The following is a 23,728-nucleotide window of genomic DNA, read 5'->3' on the forward strand; positions in this document are numbered from 1 at the left end:
GTAGCTTAGCAATTCTAGTTATTTCGCCAATATGTCAAACTACGCTTAGGCTATTACATACATAAAAAAAATTGAGATTTGGAGATTTGCTGTGGGCTTTGGTATTGGGAAAACTCCGACACCTCTGTTGTCTAATCTCCACCAACAAACTGCAAGTTTTTCACATATTCAATGTAAAAACTATGTAAACTTCCAACAAGACATGGGAAAAGAAGAACACGTTTGTCTTTCTGCTGCATGAATGCACAAACACACTGACTGTAAGTGATATTTGTACAGTTCAAAGAGCTCTCAATTTTTGTTATCCCTCATCAAAGAGTTGTTCTAAAGTAAAAAATAAATGACTATTACTCCTTCGTTTACCTCCTAGACCAGCAATACTGGTGCCTGATACATGTTTTGGCCATGTAATATTGTAATTAGTATATTTGCATGATAGATAAGTGAGTAGAAGTACAATTATATATTAAAGTGATTGGTTGCAAGCATATATATGCGAAAGTAAAATTCCCTAAAGTAAAAAATAACTATAGTACTGCCAAGCATATATATGCGAAAGTAAAATTCTCTAAAGTAAATTAACTATAGTACTGCCAAATTCAATAGACACCCGGCTTTATATAATGTTTGAGAATTTGGGAACCTGTTTAGAGTAGCCTGTGTGGTTGTTTTACTCAGTCATTTAAGTGTCTGTTGCTTAATCCCATGATGGTAAAAAGATAGACCAATTTTAAAACGGAAGCCTATAGCTTTTTAGTCCTGGATTGAACTGCGGGAAGTGAAGGGGCCTATAGCTCATAAAGATAATATTACAAAGGTCTTATTAGAACAGGTTTAGAATTATGGCACTATTTAACTGTATATCTTCGCTTTCGAGTGACATTCAGAATGTTAATTTCAGCATGACGGAGAGAGGTCACTTGATCCTATTTTGGTGACGTACAGGATGTGTCCTCGGTTTTAACAGTATCTTCAGGATTTTCCACTTGCCATTTGTAAGACTGAGCTTTTTTGAAGTTGGAAAACCTTTCATGTAGGTCACTAAGGAGGTAAAACAGCTGACATGTTTTTGGGAGACTCACACACCAGAGTATATAAATCTGGGTCCATCCTCTATTGGGGGCTAAGATGCTTCAGCCTGGAGTTTCAGCTCAGTATTTATGCCTGCTGGTAGATACAACACAGTGTCCTTATGCTTTTTCTATTCTCACATGAAAAGACCGCTGCCCCTAATGATATTTCTACACAACTCTCGTTTGACTGTTATTTTCCTTAGGAGCTATAGCTTGCTATTTTTGAATCCCGTTTTATCTAATTCAAAGGCCTTACAGTTACTATGTGTAAGGCCAGAAAGAGTTATGATTGCCCTATATTTGGTGTGATTAGATTGGGGACTTGGAGACAATGCAACAGAGACAACCCTATTCCTGTCAGGTTAAAGGGGGTTGGCTACAGTGACTCTCATTAGGCTGTATTGTATAGTATAGAATAGTGAAGTAAAGTAGCCTAGTATTATTAAGCATACCCTAGAATAGTATATTATAGTAAAGTATAGTATATTGTAGTTAGTAAATTATAGTAAAGTATAGCATAGCCTACTACAGCATAGTGTCGTACCGTAAAAAATTGCCTAAAGCTTATTATAGTGTAGTATGACAGCGATTACTGTACTTATAAAAATAAGTCTACTGTAGTAATTGTTTTGTGGATAGCTCAGTGAGCACAACCAAGTAACAAAATAAATGTATATGTCCATATCCCACTTGTATTTCTCTGACCACCGGTCACTTGTTCTCCTCGTTAAGAGACAGTGCAGCATTAGGTCTGGAGGATGTGTAGTAGAAGTTCCGGGACTTGTTCCAGGAGTACAACGGTACTTATGAATGGTTTGCTGGACCCAATGTTAGCTTCCTCATGGATCACAATGACTCTTACTCAGCTGCAAATATGACTTGACCCTAAAAAAATTCTAACAAAAGGTTTCTCAGTGGTTTACAGTAGTATCAGATGTACTTAAAAACTGGAAGTATGACGGTTGTGTGAGAGCTGTTTCCTAGCTGTGTGAGGGTTATGTAAGGGCTGTTTCCTGGCTGTGTGGGGGTTGTGTGAGGACTGTTTCCTGGCTGTGTGAGGGTTGTGTGAGGACTGTTTCCTGGCTGTGTGAGGGTTGTGTGAGGACTGTTTCCTGGCTGTGTGAGGATTGTTTAAGGGCTGATTCCTGGCTGTGTGAGAGCTGTTGGGGTGGAAGTCTGGTCACATGGTCAGGGGCCCCGGAGGGCCCTTGCGCTGCCCTCAGGGTGGTGTCCCATGCTGCGGGTCAGTGTTGTCAAGCTGTCCTACAAGTGGTGATCTGGTACTCTTGACCACTGTATCAGCTGCATTACCACAGCAACAATAACAACAATGACAAAAACATGGTACACTCAACACTTACGTAATTCCACCTTGCTCCGTCACCAAGTGCCAGCGGAGTCCTACAATTATCTTGCACTGCTAGACAGTGTTTGCTAATGCAAAGGTATCTGTTTGTGGGTGACAGTTACAGCCCTGAAAGTGGGCCAGTGTTTGTGCTCTGCTTGGGCCTGGATGTAGATCAGAAGTCAGGAGACGGGAGGAGGGCGGGAAGACGGATGGACTGCATTATCTGCAGCTGAGAGGAGAGGTGGACTCATCTGCTGGGTGATTCAGACTCTTTTTCTTTCTTTCTTTCTGTCTATCTGTCTGTCTGTCTGTCTGTCTTTTTTTCTTTCGTTTATCTTTTGTTAAACCCCTGTTCTAGATTGTTTGTTTTTTAGGCAGGTCACCTAACTTTGTCTTTAGGAACCCGGTAAGAATGCTGAACTTGGTCTCCTTTTTGAGCCTCTGTTATTGGCAGCTGTCACTAGCATCGCATAGCAGACTCTTCAAAGTTCCATTGCCTGTTGGGTGTCCAGATGTTTGCTCATGGACCTAAACATAAGTTTGTTGTAAAAGAGCCAAACGAAGAAACGATGGCCTTCAGCAGGGCTTTGACATTTGACTTCTGATGACGTGTGCAGCCTTGGCCCCTCATGGTGAGGAACCCGCAACACTTGATAGGGTCAAAGGTTGAAGGTGACTCCGTCCTCAGACCCTGAAGTGTCAGTTGGCCAGTAGCCTAGGTAACACATGAGTGAGGTGTTGAACATGGTAAGCCTGCCTTAAACTGAAGCTGGACTGAGAAGCATGAGTCTAAGAACAATGGAATGCATGAACTCCATGTAACAGCATGATGTCATATGCACATATTTGGGGGTGGAGGACTCTGGCTAAACATTGATCAATGTTTCATGCTTTAAGGAGGAATCTTTTGGAAGGTCTGGCGGAGAGTGGACGGTTTGGTTACTCAGTCAGTCAATGGCGACTCAGGGAGAGAGACCATGTGTGGCTCCATCACCCTGACTCAACTCCCCGGTGCCGTGAACACACGCCACACAGCATCAGTTTGAAGTGTGTATGTGTGGGATGCACAGTTTTATCAACGTGCGAGAAACACAAAAGGCCAAATCCCAGGTCGGTTCATGCTGTTTCTTCGTTCTCTCGTGATGCAGGTTTTTAAGACAGAGATTTTCCTCCAACGTTAAACTTTATCTAGACTTCTAGAGAGTTTATATTTGGACTGTGGTGCTGTCAATAGAAGCTGTTAACACTTCTATCAATAAACATAAACTGTATCAACTGACTTTGACCCTGTATTTTAGTTATGCCCTCTGTTGTGGCATGCTGACATCTCAATAGTTTCCTGACAGGTTGAGCATCTGTTACTGTGAGCAGATAAAGGGTTACCCACTTTTAAATAAACAAGCTTGTCCATGGCTGCTGACTTGCACTATTATAGAGTCCAATTAATAAGAGCGTTTCAGCCTTGAAAGTAGCAAGACGTGTGTCTGTGCGTGTGCGTGTGTATGTGTTGTGCATGCTGAGAAGATGCTAGGGCTCGCCTGTAGTTGTGAAGAGTACATCGTCTGGGAGGGTCATAAATATTTTAAGGATGTGCCTTTGAGCACAGCGGAGCTTTCATATTCTTATACCCCACTGTAATTGTGTGTGTGTGATGGTGTGTGTGTGACTGTGTGTGTTTCTCAGTCTGCTTTGTTGAGTTGGTCATGATCATGAACCGGGCATGAGTCCTCATTCCTGGCCAAGAAGGATCTTGTTATCGTTCACAGCACTTCACGCCACTCTCCAGGCTCCCTGTGTTTGTTTTTACTCTTCAACATCCTGCCTTTCGCTCTGTATGAAAAGGAACATGAATATTTAATGGTCTGCAGTGTGGGAATGCAATATCTAGAAAGATGGTTTTGGTTTCCTCTGCCTATTTGAGTCTGCTGGAGCCTTTGTTACTAAGAGGTGTCTCCGTGGTTGTGTGTTTTAACTATAAGCTTAATGGCTACACTTCTTCTGTGTTCTCACAATCAAGTCAAATTTGATTTGTTTCAGCCCTTTTTCCAAGCAATGTCACAGAGGGCTTCACATATGACCATAGAGCTGCACCTAAACCCATCTTCTTAGGAGTGTTCTAAGAGAGTTCTTAGAACGCTCCTAAGAAGCTCTAGCGTTAAGAGCTTCTTAACGAATCTGGGAAACCCGGCCCAAGAGGATTAACCCAAAGAAGACAAGAAACAATTCCCAGGAAACCTTAGAAAAAAAACAACCTATGAAAGCTTTGGTATGCTATCTTCTGGTTGTAGAACTGGAACACAGGCCTACTCTGCAAGACTGATCTATCTTTCTTTTTTAATCTAAGAAGTGATAGTAGTCCAATTACAGGTCCTATTTTGTGGGACCTGTAGATTTTAAGGATAGTTTGTCTCTTTGTCCCTGAATACGGCGACTGCTTGACAGAGTGTCTGCTTCCTTACGTGTCTCTGTGCACTCCAAAGGTTTATGAGTGTTACTGCCTCAAAGCTTCCTCTACAGCTGTGGCTGTGTTCTGCTCTGTTTTAATTTCATCCAGCTACACTCCTCCAGGCTGATGAGACAGGATCAAGCTGCAAGACCATGTGTTTTTCACAGGCTAGCTAGCGCTGTCTGATACCTGTCTGGCACAATACGGAATTTATAAAGTTTGCTCTCAATTTGTTTAGAAGTGACAGAGATGCCTTGCCAAACCCATCAAGTTATTCAGTCATTTTAGCTCAAAAGCTACAGGCTGCAACACTAAAAGAATTTCAGCTGTGGTTACGTTCTCATATGGGATAGCTACCGTAGGTCAGTGGTAGATCATCTGACCGCAGATCAAGAGGTTGCAGGTTAAAATCCCCCCTCTGTATGTTGAATTGGATAAAAGTGTGTTCCTCTTGGACTCTTCTGTGGATAAGGACTAGAGAGTGCTGGAGCCTGGGTTGGAGTCCCTCTTCCCCGCCACACTGTGCGGCCTCTGTTGCTAACCTCCTCCTGTGCCCACTTGCCCTTTCTGTCACATGACCTCTCCTGCACACAACCAGGAAGCTCATCCCCGGCCAGGTCCAGCTGAGACCAGGCTTGTTGCCAAACTAACCGTGCCATCACAGTGCCAACATCCAGCTGGTCTGCCATCCTGCCTACTTCCACTGAAACTCCACGGTGCCTTCCTATTGGCCAGACTGTAACATTCCCATTGGCCACACCGTAAAACCTGGCCACACATAGAGTGGCAGATCTCAGAGTTACAAAACATTTCTGAACACAGATCCGCATGTCACAGTTCTTCACTGGGCTCATCTCTAACCAGAACCGGCTTATCCTCGGTTCAGAATCTTTTCATCCAGTTCTGTGGTGGCTCTACCCGCTGGATGTGACCCAGTTGAGTGTGGTGCCCTGCGGGCCCCTGGCCGCTGTGTGTGTCTTGGCTGTGGCCTGTTGGATCAGTGCCAGCCTGGGAGTTGTGCTGACCAAACAAGCCACATGCCCCACTTCAAGGACACAATGTGAAACCCAGACGGCCTCGTGTACCCCCTCCCCCCCTCCCACCTGCCCTCTTGCTGTGGTGATTGGGCAGACTCCATGTGCAGAGCTCTCTCTGTTTTTCTCTCATGTTATCTATCTCTCTGTCCCCCTCTTTCACTCGCAGACACCAACAAACTCCATATTTTTCTTTCTCCCTTCCCCCTCTCTCTCTCCGTCTCCATCACTCTATCCATCTCTCTATCTCTCTCTCTCCATCTCTCTCTATCTTTCTGGTAAGGGAGGAGTGGAGGGGTTCCCAGTCAGACCAGACAAGGTGAGATGAAGTACTGTGTGTCGGCCCAGTAGACAACCAACCCTACTGTACAGCCAAGACTACAGTGCAGTATAGATACCACTCAAGCCCCCCCCCCCCCAGCCCAAACGGCAAGCTAGAGCCAGCTTAGACAGGTATCTCGGGGCAGTGGTGGACTACATGACACAGCATTGTCTTCAGAGCCTAGTTGTGTCTTTGTAATGGCCTGGAATTATATTTCGAAATACTTTTGTTATGTAAGTGCAACCTCTCTCAAAAAGAATAATGTTCTCTTTTCATGGGTTGACTGTTACTGGATATGCCATGTTGAAGATACAATCGGTCCATCTGTAACTCTGTGCCTGCCTGCCTGCCTGCCTGCCTGCCTGCCTGCCTGCCTGCCTGCCTGTCTGTCTGTCTGTCTGTCTGTCTGTCTGCCTGTCTCTAGAGACAGCATAGACGTTTAGGTACAGTGAGACTGGTAGAGGTTCAGGGTGGACTTTGTTGTGCATGTGAAAATGTGTCTGTGTAATAATCACTTGGAGACCACCTCTTGACTAGCCCAATGAGAAAAGGATCGCAATGATTCAGGCTCTGGTAACAGTGACTGTACCGCCATCATTCTAGGATTATAGATTCCAGTTAAGTTGAAGAGATGGGCATGGAGCATGGGAAGAACAGGTCATAGGTGAGTGATGATATTGACTTGTTAATACATGGTACATCTGAATGGATTTCCCAGTGATGAGGAATGCCTTCGTGGGCAGAGATGTACTGTGTGTGACACTGTGTCTCATTTGTCATACTTAAGGAGGACAAACACTATCCTATCTATAAACACTGCTCTCCCCTCACACACACACACATCCCACGTTGTGTGTGTGCGTGCATGGAGCACGGAAACAAATACATTTGCCTTCCTCTCTCGGTTGTCAGGCTGAGCTCTTATCACCTCCCCATCTCCATGATGTGTGTGTTTAAGCTTGTGTGCATGAGTGTATAGGGACCTTTTGAAGCTGTTTTGTGTGTGTGTGTGCATGTGCACGCAGTTGTGTGTGTGAATGTATGAGTGTGAGAGTGAATGTGTGTGTGTGTGTGTGTGTGTGAGAGAGAGAGAGTGTGTGTGTGTGTGCACCTGAGGTGTAGCGAGGGACAAAGGACTTGGTGTTGGGGCTGCCCCAGGCTGTGGCTGCTGCATTGTGAGGACTGGTGCACTGTGGGGAAAACAAACAGGAAGAAAATGCCTGGAATGTGTCCTGACCGAGCAGCTCACTCCACAGTGAAGGGGAAGAGAGGAGAGAAATTGAGAGGAGAGGAATGGAATGGAAAGGAGAGGAGAGAAGAGGGGAAGAGAGGAGAAGAAACAAAAGGAGAGGAGAGAGGAAGAAAGGTGGGGAGGAGGAGGAAAGAGTAAGGGAGGAGGGGGGAGGAAAGAGGGAGGAAGGAGAGGGTAGAGGAAGGGAGGAGTGGAGAAGGGATGTCTGTCTGCCTGCCTTCATGTCCTCTCTCCTCTCCTGTCTTCTCCTCTTTTCTACATTCACCTACTCTTCTCCCTCGACAAGAAATGAGTGAGAAGCGTAAAGAAATTAGGTTGTAGTTTGGAGCTTCAGGCTTTGTGTTTGAACATAACCCTCAGCTTGGCAGCCCCAGTAGAGATGTGTTTTCTACCTGTATCCTGCAGCAAGCAGTCTCTTCGGTGATCTCCTCTGCTTCCCTCCCCCAGACACATGACTCCCTGCAGGCACCTGCATCACTTGAGAGAAGGGCAGAGGAAGGGGGAGAGAGGGAGGGAGGGATAGAGAAAGAAGGAAGGAGATAGAGAAAATGGGAGAGAGAGGGAGAGAATGAGGTAGAGAGACAGAAGGAGGGAGAGACAGAAGGGCAGGGAGGGAGAGAAGTTGAGGGGGAGAGAGGAAGGGAGGGGGAGAGAGGAAGGGAGGGGTGGAGGTGAGTAAAGTCTGGTTTGCATTTGAAGGTCCAAAGGCAAGTTCTTCACTGAGGAAGTCTTGAATCACAAGATGCTGTTATTAAACTAATTGGTGTCAAATATATTCTTGTCTGGAAATGCATTTTTGGGGCCAAGTTGAAAGTTTGTAAATGTTTATGAGGTTATACTGCAACTACAAAATGTCTTGTTTGAAGCTAAAATATGCAGATGTGTTTAGTATGAAGTTTGTTTGTAGTGTGTGTTTCGGATGAGTTGTGTAGTGTATGTGTACGGTGTGCATTGTATGTAGGGTGTATTGTGTGCATGTAGGGTGTGTAGTCAGTGTGTAGGGTGTGCAGTGTGTGTGTAACACAGGGTATGTAGTGTGTGTTGAGTGTGTATATGGTGTGTGGTGTGTCCAGATACATGTGACCTAGTTTGAGGCTCTGATGACCCAGAACGATAAGACTGATAACTGAAGCAAATGTTGTGTGGAGCGAGAGACTACTCTGAGCAAGGGCTGTCTCCTGGCGTGGAGGTAGGGGCTCGTTGACATACGTCAGCGCTGTGAGGTGTGGCCAGGCTGGTTTTAGTTGGTATGTGTGAGGTAGCAGTGTGAGGTAGCAGTCTCAGATAGCAGTGTGAGGTAACTGGTGAGGTAGCTGGTGTGAGGTAGCTGTCTCGGGCAGCAGTGTGAGGTACCTGGTGTGAGGTCGCAGTGTGAGGTAGCTGGTGTGAGGTAGCTGTCTCAGGTAGCAGTGTGAGGTAGCTGGTGTGAGGTGGCAGTGTGAGGTAGCTGGAGTGAGGTAGCTGTCTCAGGTAGCAGTGTGAGGTAGCTGGTGTGAGGTGGCAGTGTGAGGTAGCTGGAGTGAGGTAGCTGGTATGGCGAGGCTGGTGTGAGGGCAGTCCAACAGTTCCTGACCAGGAAGAATTCCAGGCGCTCAAGGAGGAACAATGACACAGACACAGAGCTCACTGCAGGCCTGTAATCTAATTATGTTATAACACACACACACACACACACACAGCATTTCTCACAGGGGGGACAGCAGCCTGAGGTCATGTGAGAACGTTCTCTCTGCCTGGGCTCTCATGCATCAGGAGATTCTGAACAACACCAGAAGAATCGTGAGGATTTTTGTGACTGTGGCTGGATTCTCCCCCTAACTCACTGTCACAATATAGTGCAATGCCACTAGCTTGCGTGTTAGTATGTGTGTTTGTTTGTGTATGCGTGAAACCTTCCAAATGTTACTTTAACAACTCCAGATAGCTTGTTTCGCATAGCAGACACCAAAACATGTGGTGTGGATGTGTGTGTGCACGTTTGTGCACGTGTGTGATATCTTCCAAATGTTGCTCTCCAAATATCTCATATTTGTCTCACACCCAAGATGCTGGTGTGTGTATGTGTGAGTAGGTGTGTGTGAGTGTGCATGGATGTGTGTGTGAGTGTGTTTGGGTGCATGTGTGTGTGTATGCGTGTGTGTGTACTCCTGCTACCCTGGTGCTGTGACACCTCTGTCTTTAGGAGCAGGCAGCAGGGAAGTGTGAAACTGTGATCAGAGAAGACAAGCCTCCTGGACAGCTCTGGGTACTCTCTCTCTCTCTCTCTCTCTCTCTCTCTCTCTCTATCTCTCTCTCTTTGTCTCTCTCTCACACACACACACACACACACAGTACCCATGCACAAACATACATACACGCACACACGCAAACACATTCAGTACACATGGACAGACACATACATGCACACACATATTCATGCATAGTTACTGCACGATTAGGGACCATTAGTCATTAGGCTGTAAATTAACAAGGTTTGATTTATCCATTGTGTAAGAATGTGACCAAACACACACACACACACACACACACGTTGTGTGTCAGGAGCAATGCGAACCTTATGACTTTAAACTCTGTTATGACCAGGCACCCTGCTCGAACCCCTCTCTCTCAGAGCATACAGTGTAACCTTGCTGATATTTAGCTGATATTTTGTCTGATATAAATGGAGATAGTAGCTTTCCGCTCTCTGCAGTGTTATTGTCTACGGCCAGTTTTGGTTCATCTGAGGTTTCGTTCTCTGAGCACAGAAACAGAAACAGTTCAGATGTGGATCCAAGTCTGTGACGGGGTCTAGATGTTCCACTAGAGGTTCCACTGGTTCTGCCAAGTCCAATCCAGAACTTGTTTATTTACCAGGGTCTGGCTGAGGGGGGGGTGTAGGAAGAGGGGGATGAGTGGGAGGGCGGGTCCTCGGGGGAGGTAGAGGAGGGGAAGTTAAAGGAAAGAGAGATGGGAGGGAGAGGAGAAGAGGAGAGGAGAGAGAGAGAGGGAGTCGTGAGCTGTGTTGTGACAGGAGGGTGGTGTGTCGTGCACAGCCAAGCTAATGTGAGATGACAGAGCAGAGTGGAAACCAGAGACAAACGATTTCTCTCCCTGGGAACCGACTATTGTTGAGTCCTCTTCATATTGGGAATGTGTTTTTGTGTGTGTGCGTGCTTGTGTGTTTGTTTCTGTGAGTGTGTGTACTGGCTGTGTGTGTGTGTGTATATTTGTATGTGTATGTTTCTGTGAATGTGTGTTCTTGTTGTGTATGTGTCTGCGTGTGTGGACAGGAGGATGGCTGGCCAGCTTTTTTTATAATTACATATTGATCTGGTCCTTCTTTGCAGCATCCACTCTGTTCTTTGGGACAGCTTCAGCGTCGGTACGAGCATGCAGCCCTTACACCCCCACCCCCAGCTGATGCTGTGTGTGAGTGTGTGTGGACGTGTGTGTGTGTGACGCATGTCATGCGTAATATGGTTGCCGTGACCTCTAACCCCTGGTCCTCTTGAGACCTCTCAGAGCGTCCGTCTGCCTCTGAAGATGAACCGTCAGCAGGAGGATCAGGCTCACCCCCAGGTCCTGACCCTTGACCCTTGACCCTTGGTCCAGGTCCTGATGTTTGGGCCAGTGTGTGTGTGTTGCCTAAGCCCAGAGGCCTCTCTGTCCTGGCTCACACTGGTCAGATTTGGCTGCTCATCAGTAGAGCCTGGAGGCTGTCAGGACGTGGGCCCTGACTGTTAACTCCCTTGGCACACACACACACACCTCTCCTCGCTCCCTTAATTTCAAAGCTTGTTTATTGAGTTAGGCTTTGGCTGTGGCCCTCGGCATACACGTGTGAGTGGGGATAAGTGGAAAAGCAGACTGTCAGCTGCCTGGACTGCTCTTTCTCTCCTTATTGTCTCTCTCTCTCTCTCTCTTCCTCCCTTTCTTTCTCTCCTTCCCTCTCTTTCTCCTCCCTCTCTTTCTCTCCCTCCCTCTGTTATTCTCCATCTTTCTCCCTTCCTTTTTCTCTTTCTCTTTCTCTCTCTCTCTCTCTTTTTCTCTCTCTCTCTATCTCTCTGGATCCCACTCAGTGGTTCAGAATGCTCCCTCAGTCTTGGTGGTAGGCGACTCTGGCTTCAAGGTTAAGGATTGAAAACATCCAAAACTTGACTCCACCTGTGTTGGAAACTGTTGAGAGTATATCAAGCCCCACCCTCGGCACGCACTGATCTGACAAAGAGAAAAATAGGCTTGTTTATCCTACATTACTGCCATCATTGTTTGTTCATTAACAGGTTAGCAATTGTTTGCTTTAACCATAGATGCGATCTAGGCTTTGTTAATGTTGTCAAATATTTACTTCTCTTTATATTACCCTGTCTAGTAATAATGTAGGTCTGCACCTCCCAACCCTCCAGGAGTGCTTATGTTCTCTGCCTCTGTATGGAACTTTATTGTACTCGCTGTGAAATTATTATTATTGTTTATTGTTGCTTGCTTTTCTACATGTACACTCTTGCACTTTTGAGGTTCATGTTGTTTAATTGTAACTTGTTTAACTACATGCTCTTATGGTTCTTCCCTTTGGGACTCATTTGGTTTTTCACAATGTATGCTTAATGTTTTGGCTACCCACAATGTTTGGGGCTATCTTGTTGTTATGATCAGTGACCTATGCACTTTTGTAAAGCTCTCTCTTGGAAGTCGCTTTGGATAAAAGCGTCTGTTAAATGCATAAATGTAAATGTAATGTAACTGATCCATATGATCTGCTCCTCAGAGGTCCTGAGGAATCCGCTCTCATTACCTGAGAGTCTTGGCTGCGTAGCATTAGCTGTGTAATGTAGCACTGTAAAAGTTTGGCTGCGTAGTGTTAGCTGTGTAATACAGCATTCTTAGCCTGGAGTGGCAGGACTAGTGCTGTCTTGAGTTACTGAGTCCTCCAGCCAAGGTTCTACTGCAGCATTATCTTCACCCAGCCCAGGGTTCTACTGCAGCATTATCTTCACCCAGCCCAGGGTTCTACCGCAGCATTATCTTCACCCAGCCCAGGGTTCTACTGCAGCATTATCTTCACCCAGCCCAGGGTTCTACTGCAGCATTATCTTCACCTAGCCCAGGGTTCCACTGCGGCATGCCCTCCCTTGTCGTGGAGGCAGCAACTCTGCCCTACAGTTGACTCTGAACGGAGGGCGTGTGTGGAATGTGGGGTTGAAAAGGCCCTGCGAGGGCTTCAGGAGGAGGAGAAACCCTAGAAGAGCAACAACAACCACATCCATTCTGTTGCTGTTCCCTAGAACATTCCAAGTAGCTGGACGAGAGCTGCTCCTGGCTGAATACCTGACAGTGTTGGATAAGACACCTCAGGCTTCTGTCAGCCTGACAGACTTATGCACATACATCACTCAGTCTTTGCGTATGTTTAGCTGCTTCTGTGTATTCACACACATCTGTGTACTGGAAGCAGAGAGTGGCCTTGAAACAGAAGACTCTTGAACGGCTGCACACACACCAGCACACACTGTCTGTCCGGGAGGCAATGTGTCTGGCTGGGAGTTGAGGTGTGTTTCAGGATATGAATATGGAGAAGAGTAAGGGCTAGTTTGGGCTCATTTGAGCTTGTTTTGTTACTGTGTGTGTGTGTGTGTGTTTGTGTGTGTATTGGATTTCAATTATATCAGACCTCTGTATGTGTGTGAGTGAGTGAACGTGAGTGTGTGTGATTGAGCGTGTTTGTGTGAGTGAACTTGTGAGTGTGAGAAAAAGATAGTGAAGAAAGAGAACAAAGATTGGAAGTGATAAAGAAAGATAATGTCATTTTGAGAATAACCTCAACTCACCTCAGGGAAGAATCTAGTCGGCAAGCTGATGTCTTTCTAAGAGCATACATTCTCTAGGCTCTGACCACAGAACCACAGGAGAGGAATGGAGGGAAAAATGACAGAAAGACAGATATGGAGGGAGGGGGAGCCCATGGTCAGACAAAGTAGGTTTGTTCGACAGATATGTGTCAAGGCTTGGACACTGCAAACCAGCTAGATATTTATCTCTGCTGGAAATGGTAGTAAAAACCGAGCATGACCTCCCACACAGGGTGTGTAACAAGATGACCCAGAGAGTGTGTGAGGGATTCATCTCTCCTGGTGAATGAATAGAGTCATTCTCATCACCAGGACCTGATGTCACTGACTCTGCTCCTCTGGGACCTCCGCTGTGTGACTCACTCCATCCCTCAGTCCTTCACAGCCCCCAGCCATTCACCTGCACCCTGCTCTCCCTCTCCCCATCTCTCTGTCTTTCTCGTATTTGTTTTTTTTCTCTCTCCTTTCCCCTCAACCATACCTCCCATTTTTCGCCTTACACATACACTCACAGACACACTCACACACACAGTGCTGCAGCAATTTGTCTAGTATTGTCTCAGCTGTGTGATGGTGTTAGATGAGCTTCTCATGAGAGCTGGCCTTTCTCCTCGTGGCCCACTCAAACTCATTTTCCGAACAAGAAAACGTCCCCTCTCACTTAGCACAATCGCGTCAACTCAATCACCTGGTAAAGGTCATGAGGTTATGAGGTCAGGGTCGGGTTTCGCATATGGTAAGTGAACGGTCATGTCTGTGCCCTATACATACTCTACATTCCTACTGCCAGTGTCTGTACAGTAGAATTCTATCGGGAAGAACGTTGTCTCCATTATGTACAACCATATATGATTGAAATGACAATACTGTTAATAACATTGACTATACCTACCACCAGGAAGAGGACAGGAGAAGCGAGGAGAGGAGAGGGTAGTGGATTAGATTAGAGGATAGGAGAGGAAAACTGAAGAGAGGAGGAGAGGTGAGATGAGGATAGCAGCAGGTAAGGAAGGGAGAGGAGAAGAAAGCTGGAGGAGACTGCAAGAGACAGAGAAGCTATAAATCTTCTTAGAAAAATTATAAATGTGCAAATGACTGCTGGCTGGCTTCATAAGAAGAGAACTATAATTCTCAATTCTAATTCCCCATTCTCAAGATGGAGCATATCAGTGTGTGTTTGTGTGTGTGTGTGTGTGTGTGTGTGTGAATGTACCTGTGTGTCTGTTATGTGCAAATGTGTGTGTGTAAAATATATATTTGTGTGTGCCTGTGTGTTTGAGCATCCAAGATGCTATCTCCTGATATTTGCGAGAGAGACGACTCAGATGTGAGCTGTGATTCTCTCAAGACTGAGTGAATCCCAATAGTTCCTCTGCCTGTGTGTCTGGAAATAGCGGGCTAATCTCTTCTGAGGACATGTTCTAGTGTAGACACTGTCTCCACTGCTGCTGTTAAGCTCACACAGTGCACAGCTATTTCAGGAGGAAGAAGCAGCTAACATGGTGCATCTTCTGAGATGTCCCAGAAGAGGACAGGGTTGCTTTTAAAATGGCTATTGATGGTATCTATTTATGGTAACCCCTCTCAGTGTGTCTGTAAAGAATCAGAGCCCGTCTGCATCAGAGCCTTTCTCCCTTCGCTCTCTCTTCCTCTTTCTCTTTCTCCTTTCCTTTTTTTCTCTCTCTTTCTCTCTTTTTTGTAACTGTCTCTCCCTTCATTTCTCCCCTCTCTCTCTATTTGTATCTCTGTATTTCACCTTGAGCTTTTGATCTAACCTTTAAGGTGTACGTTTGGACCAAACTTTCAGGAGAAGAATCCCTGTCAGCTTTTCAGAACAGCTCTCTCGCAGCCTCTAGTCCCACTCATTCTCTGCCTGCCTCTAGTCTGCCTCTAGTCCTACTCCATCTGTCTAGGTCTCTAGGTTGTGATTTATAAAAAACAAACTTGACGGGAGAATGTGCGGTCCTCCACGCAAACTCTGACCAATCCGTAGGCCTACGCACATTTTGGAGAAAGTGGGAATTGGCGACGCAGATGACTGTACTGTTGTCAGACTGCAGAAAGTAAATGTGGGATGAACAATTACTCGTAATATTTATATATTTAGTTTTCCTCACACACGTTTTGTCCACTAAATTTCTTCATTATCATGAAGATTTAATACAGCAGTATTAGGCTATTTGAGTTTGTACTGAGTGATAATTGTTCCCTAAACACCTTGTACAATCCAACTCAAATTTTGTATCCCAACTTGCGGTATTACTGGCACAGTTGACCCCACTCACAGTTTTTTTAATTGGTGATCTACCGGCCACCACATTTTCAGAGTTTTCGGCCAATAGGCTAACAGTGTCTGAGAAGTTGTCATGCGCCATGATTCACCATAAAGAACAATCGCAAGCCAGTGTCATGATGAGATACTAGATTAGCATTCGAGAGGTGCTTTGCATTGATTATTTATGGTTAAAAATGGGCGTGTTCAGGGCGGGGTACAATGCTGATTCACGTACGCACACTTGTGGGTAATCTGTGATTTATAAAGGGAACCTTGCGTACACGTGTGCGTACGCACGGTTTTATAAATCTAAATTTTTGTGTGCGTACGCTTTTTCCTGTTAGCTCACATGCCTCTCCTTCCTTCTGCCCAACCCATGGGGTCAGGGTGGTATGCGTGTGTATGTCTGTGTGAGCAAGACTGCTGTGATTGCTGGGTGGGATTGGAATGTGTGTGTTGGCGGTGGCTGGCATGGCATGATCAACTATGTGTTCCACCCTGAATCCCATCAGTCTGTCTGAGCTCATCTACGCACACATGCATGCACACACACACACACACGTGCGCGCTCACACAAACACGTGCACATAGTCATTCTTAACTAAAGCTAAATATAGGGGTTTTCATGCACATTTAAAGCCAGGTCTTGGATCACATTTCACCGTAGTTGCAGCCTCTGTGTCTGGTACAGTGAGTGTGGTGGTGCGGTGAGGTCCAGGGCAAGGTTTGTCCTCCAGACCTGAGGGGCTGAGCCTGGGGGTTTCCTGTCCAGTATTTCAGGTCACAGAGAGATCAGTCTTGGGGTTTCCAGCAGACGTGGTTAGAGTAGAGTTGAAACTATTGCAGCTTCCTCCTCCTCAGTCAACCCCAGCCCCTCTTCCCTGCAAGCACACTGATGACCCTAGCAGATCTGTTCACCACCTGGGGAAGTGCTCATCACCAGGAACATCAGCTCTTGATCTGACCTTAGCATGCTGGACTGGCTTCATGGGTACCGGTTGAGCCCTGTGTAGTTATGGTACAAGGACTGTAGTTATGGGAACAGGACTGTAGTTATGGTAACAGGACTGTAGTTAGGGGGCCAGAACTGTAGTTATGGTACCAGGACTGTAGTTAAGAGACCACGGCTGTAGTTAGGGGACTAGTGCTGTAGTTATGGTACTAGGACTGTGTGATGAAGTAACCAGAGTAAACAATGTTATCAGCAGCACTGCAGGAGGACGTATCAGTCAGCAACTATGTGATCACTCTCTTTCTCCTGCTCTGTCTTCCTCCCTCTCAGTCTCTCTCTTTCTCTCTCCCCCTCCCTCTGTCTCTCTCTCTCCTGCTCTCCCTTTCTCTCTCTCTCCTGGTATTTCCTAACACTGACAGAAACTTGCCTCTGGCTGACTCTCTCTCTAACACACACACACACAAATACACGGTCACATACACGCACAAAGCATGAGGAATGTTTCCTCCTATGCTTAAGTTGGCAGGAGCACAAACACGCTCTGACTTTTTACTTTCCAGTAAATGATAGGTAATGAAATGAGCAGTGAAGAAAAGTGCAAATCTGACTAGTGTGCAGCTCAACCCAGCTCGAGTCCCCACAGACAGCTGAAGAATCACTGTTGTGTTGGTGAATCCACTCATTCACATTCAGTGTGTGTCTCAGTAGTTTAACAGCAGAGGCCTTCAGTGCACCGACTCTGTGACGTCATGCCGTAGGTTTGCTCGGATGATTCATCAAGTATTTATTACACATGTTTAATCTAGCCATCCTCTCTGGCTCTCAAACACAGACACGAGTGTGTGTGAGCGTGTGTGTAAGTGTGTGTCAGCGTGGTTGTGTGTCTGTGAGTGGGTGCATGTTTGTGTGTGTTTCAGAGGCCAACCCAGTCATTGGTAGTCACAGGCAGTGCTGTGACATTCTTCTTCAGTGATGAGGTACCTGGCATCATGCTCAGAGAAGTGGCCATTCATCACCAGACTGATAGCTGGCCTGGTAGAAGGATGGAGGGAAGAACGGAGAAGGGGGAGGGGAGTGGTGGGGGGGTTGGATGGTAGAGGGGAGCTAGCTTGACTCAGATTAACACTCTCCCCCTCCGTGGATTCCTCTCAGAGGAAACCGCGGCGACATGCTAAGGTCACGCGTGACGCCAGGGAATCCGGGAACTCTTTAACCTCAGTCGGGGGCGATCAGCTTCAAAGAGCCGGCATGACCATGGCAGGCTTTTGATGTGATGAGTCCTGTTGTCTGGAGCCAGCCTGGGGTTGAGAACGTACCAGCATACCTTGAGAGAGGAGGTTAAATGGGATGAGAGGAGAGAGAGGAAGGGAGAAGGAGGTCGTTAGGTCTTTAGGCCTCTGCGTGCAGGCCCACCTGACTGATGGGATGTGAGGTGAAACGCTGCAGAAGGCTCCGTGATTGTGACATCACCAGGCAGGGCTGGCTGCGATTGGACAGGGTGTGTCGATGGACAATAGTCTGAAATAGAACTGTGCTGCTATTGGATGACACAGCATGTGGTTTTGAGTAGGATGGCGTTGAAACTGCTTGTGTGTTTGGATGTGTGAATTTGTTTTGGTGCTGTGTTTGTTGTGTCTGTGTAAGATACCGTTTTGTTTTGGCAGAGTGCTCTTTAAGTGTGTTTGTCTAGAGATGATTAGCATGTTTGTGGAGAAGAGAGGCAGGCAGACAGACAGAGAAAGTGAGAGAGAGGAAGAGTGAGTGAGTGAGTGAGTGAGAGAGAGAAAGAGAGAGAGAGAGAGAGAGAGAGAGAGAGAGAGAGAGAGAGAGAGAGAGAGAGAGAGAAAGGGAGAGAGAAAGGGAGAGAGAAGTCATAAACACTGACTGACAGCAAGAGAGACAGAAGCAAGTGCATGTGGTCTCCCAGCTCGACCAAAGACAGAGAGCAAGTGTGTGTGTGTGTAAGGAACCCAGACAGACCCACAGAGAACAAGCCTGGTGGGAGAGATTAACAGAACCGTCTTTTCATTAGAGGATAAAGACCATAATGGCTCCATTACGCTCTCACTACACACATGGCAGACTACAGAGATCTCATTCTGTCTCTCCCCTCCAATCCATTCCTATCCCTTCCTATATTCTCGCCTCCTCTCCCCCCTCCTCTCTCTACTGTCATCTCTCCACATTTTCTAGATTTTGACAACAAACAAAGCAAAGTAACGGCAGAAGTGGCGTCTGAGCTGTCTGAGGACAAAATCTCACGTTGCACACGTCTAGCAGGTATGCATATGATGCAAATGCACCCACACCCGCACAGACATCCACACATGCAAACAAACCTTTGCATGGCAGGCCAACCCCAAGGGATTACTTTGCACTGACACAGGTGGTGACGTCCTTCTCTGTAGCCAACACAACCCTCCCTCTGCTATCACAGCTCTGCTTCTGTGTAGAGTATCAAACCTGGCAACCCCACACACCTGGCAACCACACAGCCTTTGTCTTTCTATAGTGAGAAGTGAAACATGGCAGCCTCCCACCTCCTGACTGCCTTTAAGATGATGTAATGAGCCGATCTGCGTTAGACCCAGCCTAGCGCCATGAGATCTGGCAACCACATGATGCTGTACAGAAATATTCAGTGATGCAGTGTTCTGTAAATGTCTGGACTTTGTGTGTGTACGTGTGTGTGAGGGGTGAATTTCTCACCATACATGGTCATAACAAAGTCTTTGTTGGCTAAAGATAATGTGGGAGAAACCCAGAGCTCTGATTGGCTGGGGAGGCTGTCCTGTTAGAGAACCTTCAGCTGTCTTTACATCCGTGAATGAACAACCTCCCTGCACCTGTTGTGTGTGTGTAAGTTTGTATGTGTAGGTGTGCGTGTGTAGATGTGTATGTTTCTAGGTGACTGTGTGTGTATGTATGTATGTGTATAAGGGTTTTTTGTGTGTTCTAGCTCCTATATCCTGCACCTTACACACAAACAAAGACCCTGCAAACACAATGTAGGCTACATGGTAAATTATGTACAGCCCTTTTTTACACATACACACACACACACACACACACACACACACATTGTTATGGACAGGTCTGTCATCAGCAGTTAGTCCCTCAGTAAGTGCTGTATGTGTGTGTCTGTGTGCCCATGCGTGTGTGTGTCTGTGTATGCGCATGTATATGTGTGACACTTCCAGCTCTGGTTTGTTTTGCCGTGGCTCTTGCCATGTGTTATGGTTAATACCAGCATGTGTTTTCTTTATTTCTTGAAAGAAGACCTGGGAGAATGAGGCTGTCAATCTACTCCCTGGACAAATACGCAGACAGGCAGGACTGTAGAAATGCTGAGGTGGAGTTTTAGATTAGACATCATGTCATTCCTGACATGTGGTAGACAGGGGGAGCTCGGATTATAATCAATTTTGTCCAGAGTAAGTATAGACGTTACAGGACAGTACATTATAACATAGCATTGCAGAGTACAGTGCAGAACGTCATAGCATTACAGTACAGTATTGTGTTGTTTCGTGTTAGTATAGTAGTCTAGTATGAAGTAGCCTTCTGCTGCTAACTTTATAGTGGTCATACTGTACATAATGACCATACTGAATGGGGACATGCAAACAGTGGTGTTTCCAATCTTGTGTTTGTATGTCGTAAACCATTGTGGACATGAGTGTTTGTATGTGTGTGTGGTGTAATAGTGTTTGTGTGTATGTGTGTGTATTTGCGACGTGGTTGTTCACCACAGCGTAATTCGTTGGGAGAAGTTTGAGTGACAGGTGGGATATTGAAGTCTTCCTCTTTTCAATGACGGTTGATTACAGCTTTGTGTGTATGGATGTGTGTGTGTGTGTGTGTGTGTGTCAGAAAGGGAAATTTATATTCTCATCCTCCCTCTCCTTCTCTCCTTTTCCCTTTTCCTCCTCCTCCATTCTCCTCTTCCTCCTGTTCATAACCATCCTCCCTCCTCCTCCACATCCTCCCACCCTCTCCTCCTCCATGTGAGAATCACACACACAGACACACACACACAGGGCCATCCCACTGTTCTAGCTTTAGCTTTAGTCCTGGAGAGCCTGACACACACACACAAACACACACACATGCTGCATTGTGCCTCCATGTCTGTGGTGATGTCTCACATGACAGCAGTCAGCACCAGTGAGGTGTGAAGCAGAAGTATGAGCAGGCATGTCAGGTCTAACCTAGGAGGCTGGAGCTGTGCCGCAGAAGTGGTCTGGCTGGTTATCCTGGGTTCTCCTGGCTGAGTTTTCTCTGCAGGACATAGACTAGGAGGGGCTTCTGAAATCTGTGAGGATGGAGGAAGGGAAAACTGAGGGGACAGTGAGGGGTGGACAGGAGAGGAGAGACAGAAGAAGAAAGAAGGGGAGATGTTGCTCTTACTATCTATCTTTATCTATCTTCCTTAGACACACACACACCAGCCCCCCGCTCTGCTAGCCTGGTGAGACATAGTTATTGGATGAGGCCAAGCTGTCCTTGCTTTGCTCTCTTTAAATCAATCTCTCAGACAGCCACTCTACCTCTCCTCTTCTGTCCTCTCCTGCCCTCTCTCCTCCTTTTCCTCTCCCCACTTCTCACTTTTTCAATCCTCTATCCCCTTTTCTTTCTTCCCCTTCCCTCCTCCCTATATCTCTCTTGTCCTCTCAATTCCTCTCCTCTCTTATCCTCTCTCTCTTTCTCTCTTTCTGTTTTCTTGTCATCCAACCAGTTCAGCCAGTTAAACCAGTTTGTGTGGTGAAACCCAGAACCCTCATGGTATTGTAAGTGTCTGTATAAGTTATAAGATAAACATACTACTTCATGTATTTGTTCCAGTCTCCGTAACTGATAACAGTTGTTAATACAGTGATTGCTTTTGAGTGCTCAGTGCCATGTTTGGTGTAAATGTATTGATGTTGATGGGTAATAAAATGTGATTGATCCAAAATGGCTTAGCAAGGCCAGAGGTTAGTAGAGGTCTAGGTTATTGAGTTACCATACATGTTTGGGGAATGTCCCCTGACAGCAGATGATAGTAAAGAGCTCTGCAGGCTGGGTGCTTGAGCATGACAAGCTGATTTATAGGAATCCCATGATGAACAAAACACAGTGTTGCCCATTAAGACATACAGGAGCAGGTGTCTCATATAATGAGCTGCAATGCAATGAGCTATGATAGCTATTCAGAGAGGCTGCCACCTCTTTAGGCAGTTTAACATGTGCATGTGTTTGTGTGTGTTTGTGTGTGTGTGGGGGGGAGGCAAGAGAATGACTTGCTTCTTTATGAGAGGGTGAAATACTGTGTGATAGAGTGAGAGACTGTGTATATGTGAGTGTATTGGTGATCGAGAGTGAGTCTGTATGTGTGTGACTGAGAGTGAGAGACTGTGTGTGTTTGTGCCTGCCTGGCAGCGGGACCCTTTTTTTTGTCAGAAACCCCTTCCTGTTGTGTCCACTCACACGCACACACACACTCACACACTCACTCTTTATCACACACACACACATGCTGTATGTATGCAAACACAAACACTCTGCTGGCCATGGTCTGGCAGCCTTGTAGCAGCACAGCCTTCTGCTCCGCTCCAACAGGAAGGAGAAAGGAAACAAAGAACCCACTTCCTGTGCGGGCCGCCAACATTCCACACAATGGAGCAGGAAACGCCTGGCAACTGTGGAGAGGCCACCGAGTGTGAAGGAGAGATAAAGTAATCTCTCTCTCTCTCTCCTCCCCTCCTCTCTCTCTTTCTCTCTGTCTCTCTGTCTCTCTTTTTCTCTCTCTCTTTCCCTCCTGCCCTCCACCCTGCTCCCCTCCTCTCTCTGTTTCCATCACCCCCTTCTGTGCCTTTTTCTTACTTCGTCTCGTCCTTGTCTCTATCTCCTTCCTTCTTCACCCTCATCTCTCGTTATCTCTGTCTGTCACTCTCTTTCTCTCCCTCTATCATCACACTCCCTCTTCACTCTCACATCTCTCTCTCTCTCTCTCTCTCTCTCTCTCTCTCTCTCTCTCTCTCTCTCTCTCTCTCTCTCAGATCTCCTCTGGTTCACCCTAACCCCTCTCAAACCCCCAGAGAGATGATAAATAAACACATCATTTATTGGAGATCTTAAGAGGACTGACCACTCTGGTTAGTCACAGAGAATGCTGCCAAGGCCTTTATGTCTGCATGTTTTTTTTTCTTCCATGTATTTAGTCAATGAAGTTGGTCATCAATCTCCCTCATTCACGTCTTGGGGGGAGGGGCTCTGCTGTCACCGTGGAAACCTTTGCTTGGGCCATATCCTCTAAACAAGGGGAAACTAAGGTGGGGTGGGGGTGGTGGGTGTTGCATCGGACAGATGCGGTGAGGTTTTAAATCATCTCACTGACACACATGCTCTCACACACACACATAAACACCCTTAGCAGCAGTGGTAAAAAATCAAACTGGCTGTGGTCAATACTGAACTGTTAGCTGTGTTTGAACTGTTAGCTGTCCTCTGAAGTCTGACATCATGGGACCAGTAAAACAATACCCGGACAAGGAAGAGACGGGGGGGGGGGGGGGGGGTGGAGGAAAAGCAATAGGTAAAGCTCTAAGAAGAGAGTGAGAGGGGGGAGAGGAACGGGCTACAACCCACTGTGGACAACCATCATGATTCATCCCCCCCCCCATCCCCCCCAACCCTTTGGAGACAGGCCCGGGCTCAAAGCTTTAAAGAAACCTTCCCCTCCTCTCACTACCCGTGGTCTTTCCTCTCTAGTTCAATCTTTTGGTCTCTCTCAGACAGCCAAACAGATGGACAGATGGATGGACAAACTGGCAGACAGGCAGGCAGACAGACAGACAGACAGACAGACAGACAGGCAGGCAGGCAGGCAGGCAGGGGAAAAAGCACATCCTTTTCTGTCTCTTCTCACCACCACTATTTTTAGAGGGACATCTTTTTCCTGTAGACTTCATGAAGCGATCAGACGGTTGTCAAAACAGACTACGTCAGGAAGTGGGGCGCAAAGTCAAGATGTGAGAGATGTGCTCAGAGCCTAGCTACAGATACTAACTCACCACTGCACACTAACTTAAGTAGTGGTGTACTTCGCTCGTTCACACTCTGAGGGGAACGAGGGGACAAGTGTCTAGGACCCTCTTCTACCACTCTGACGCAGTTAGGGTTTAGGGTTAGTCCCTCTGTTTTAGAGAGGGGT

The 23,728-nt window shown here is 46.5% G+C and overlaps 1 protein-coding gene across 3 annotated transcripts in view; it reads left to right on the forward strand.

Moving 5' to 3' along the window:
* LOC146234314 (disco-interacting protein 2 homolog A-like) overlaps nt 1–23,728 on the forward strand; it is a 65,178-nt gene that overhangs the window by 763 nt on the left and 40,687 nt on the right. The gene's annotated exons all lie outside the window — the stretch shown is intronic.

The sequence above is a fragment of the Hypomesus nipponensis genome, chromosome 23, assembly GCF_054491055.1.
Source record: "Hypomesus nipponensis isolate SF chromosome 23, ASM5449105v1, whole genome shotgun sequence".
NCBI classification, from domain to species: domain Eukaryota; kingdom Metazoa; phylum Chordata; class Actinopteri; order Osmeriformes; family Osmeridae; genus Hypomesus; species Hypomesus nipponensis.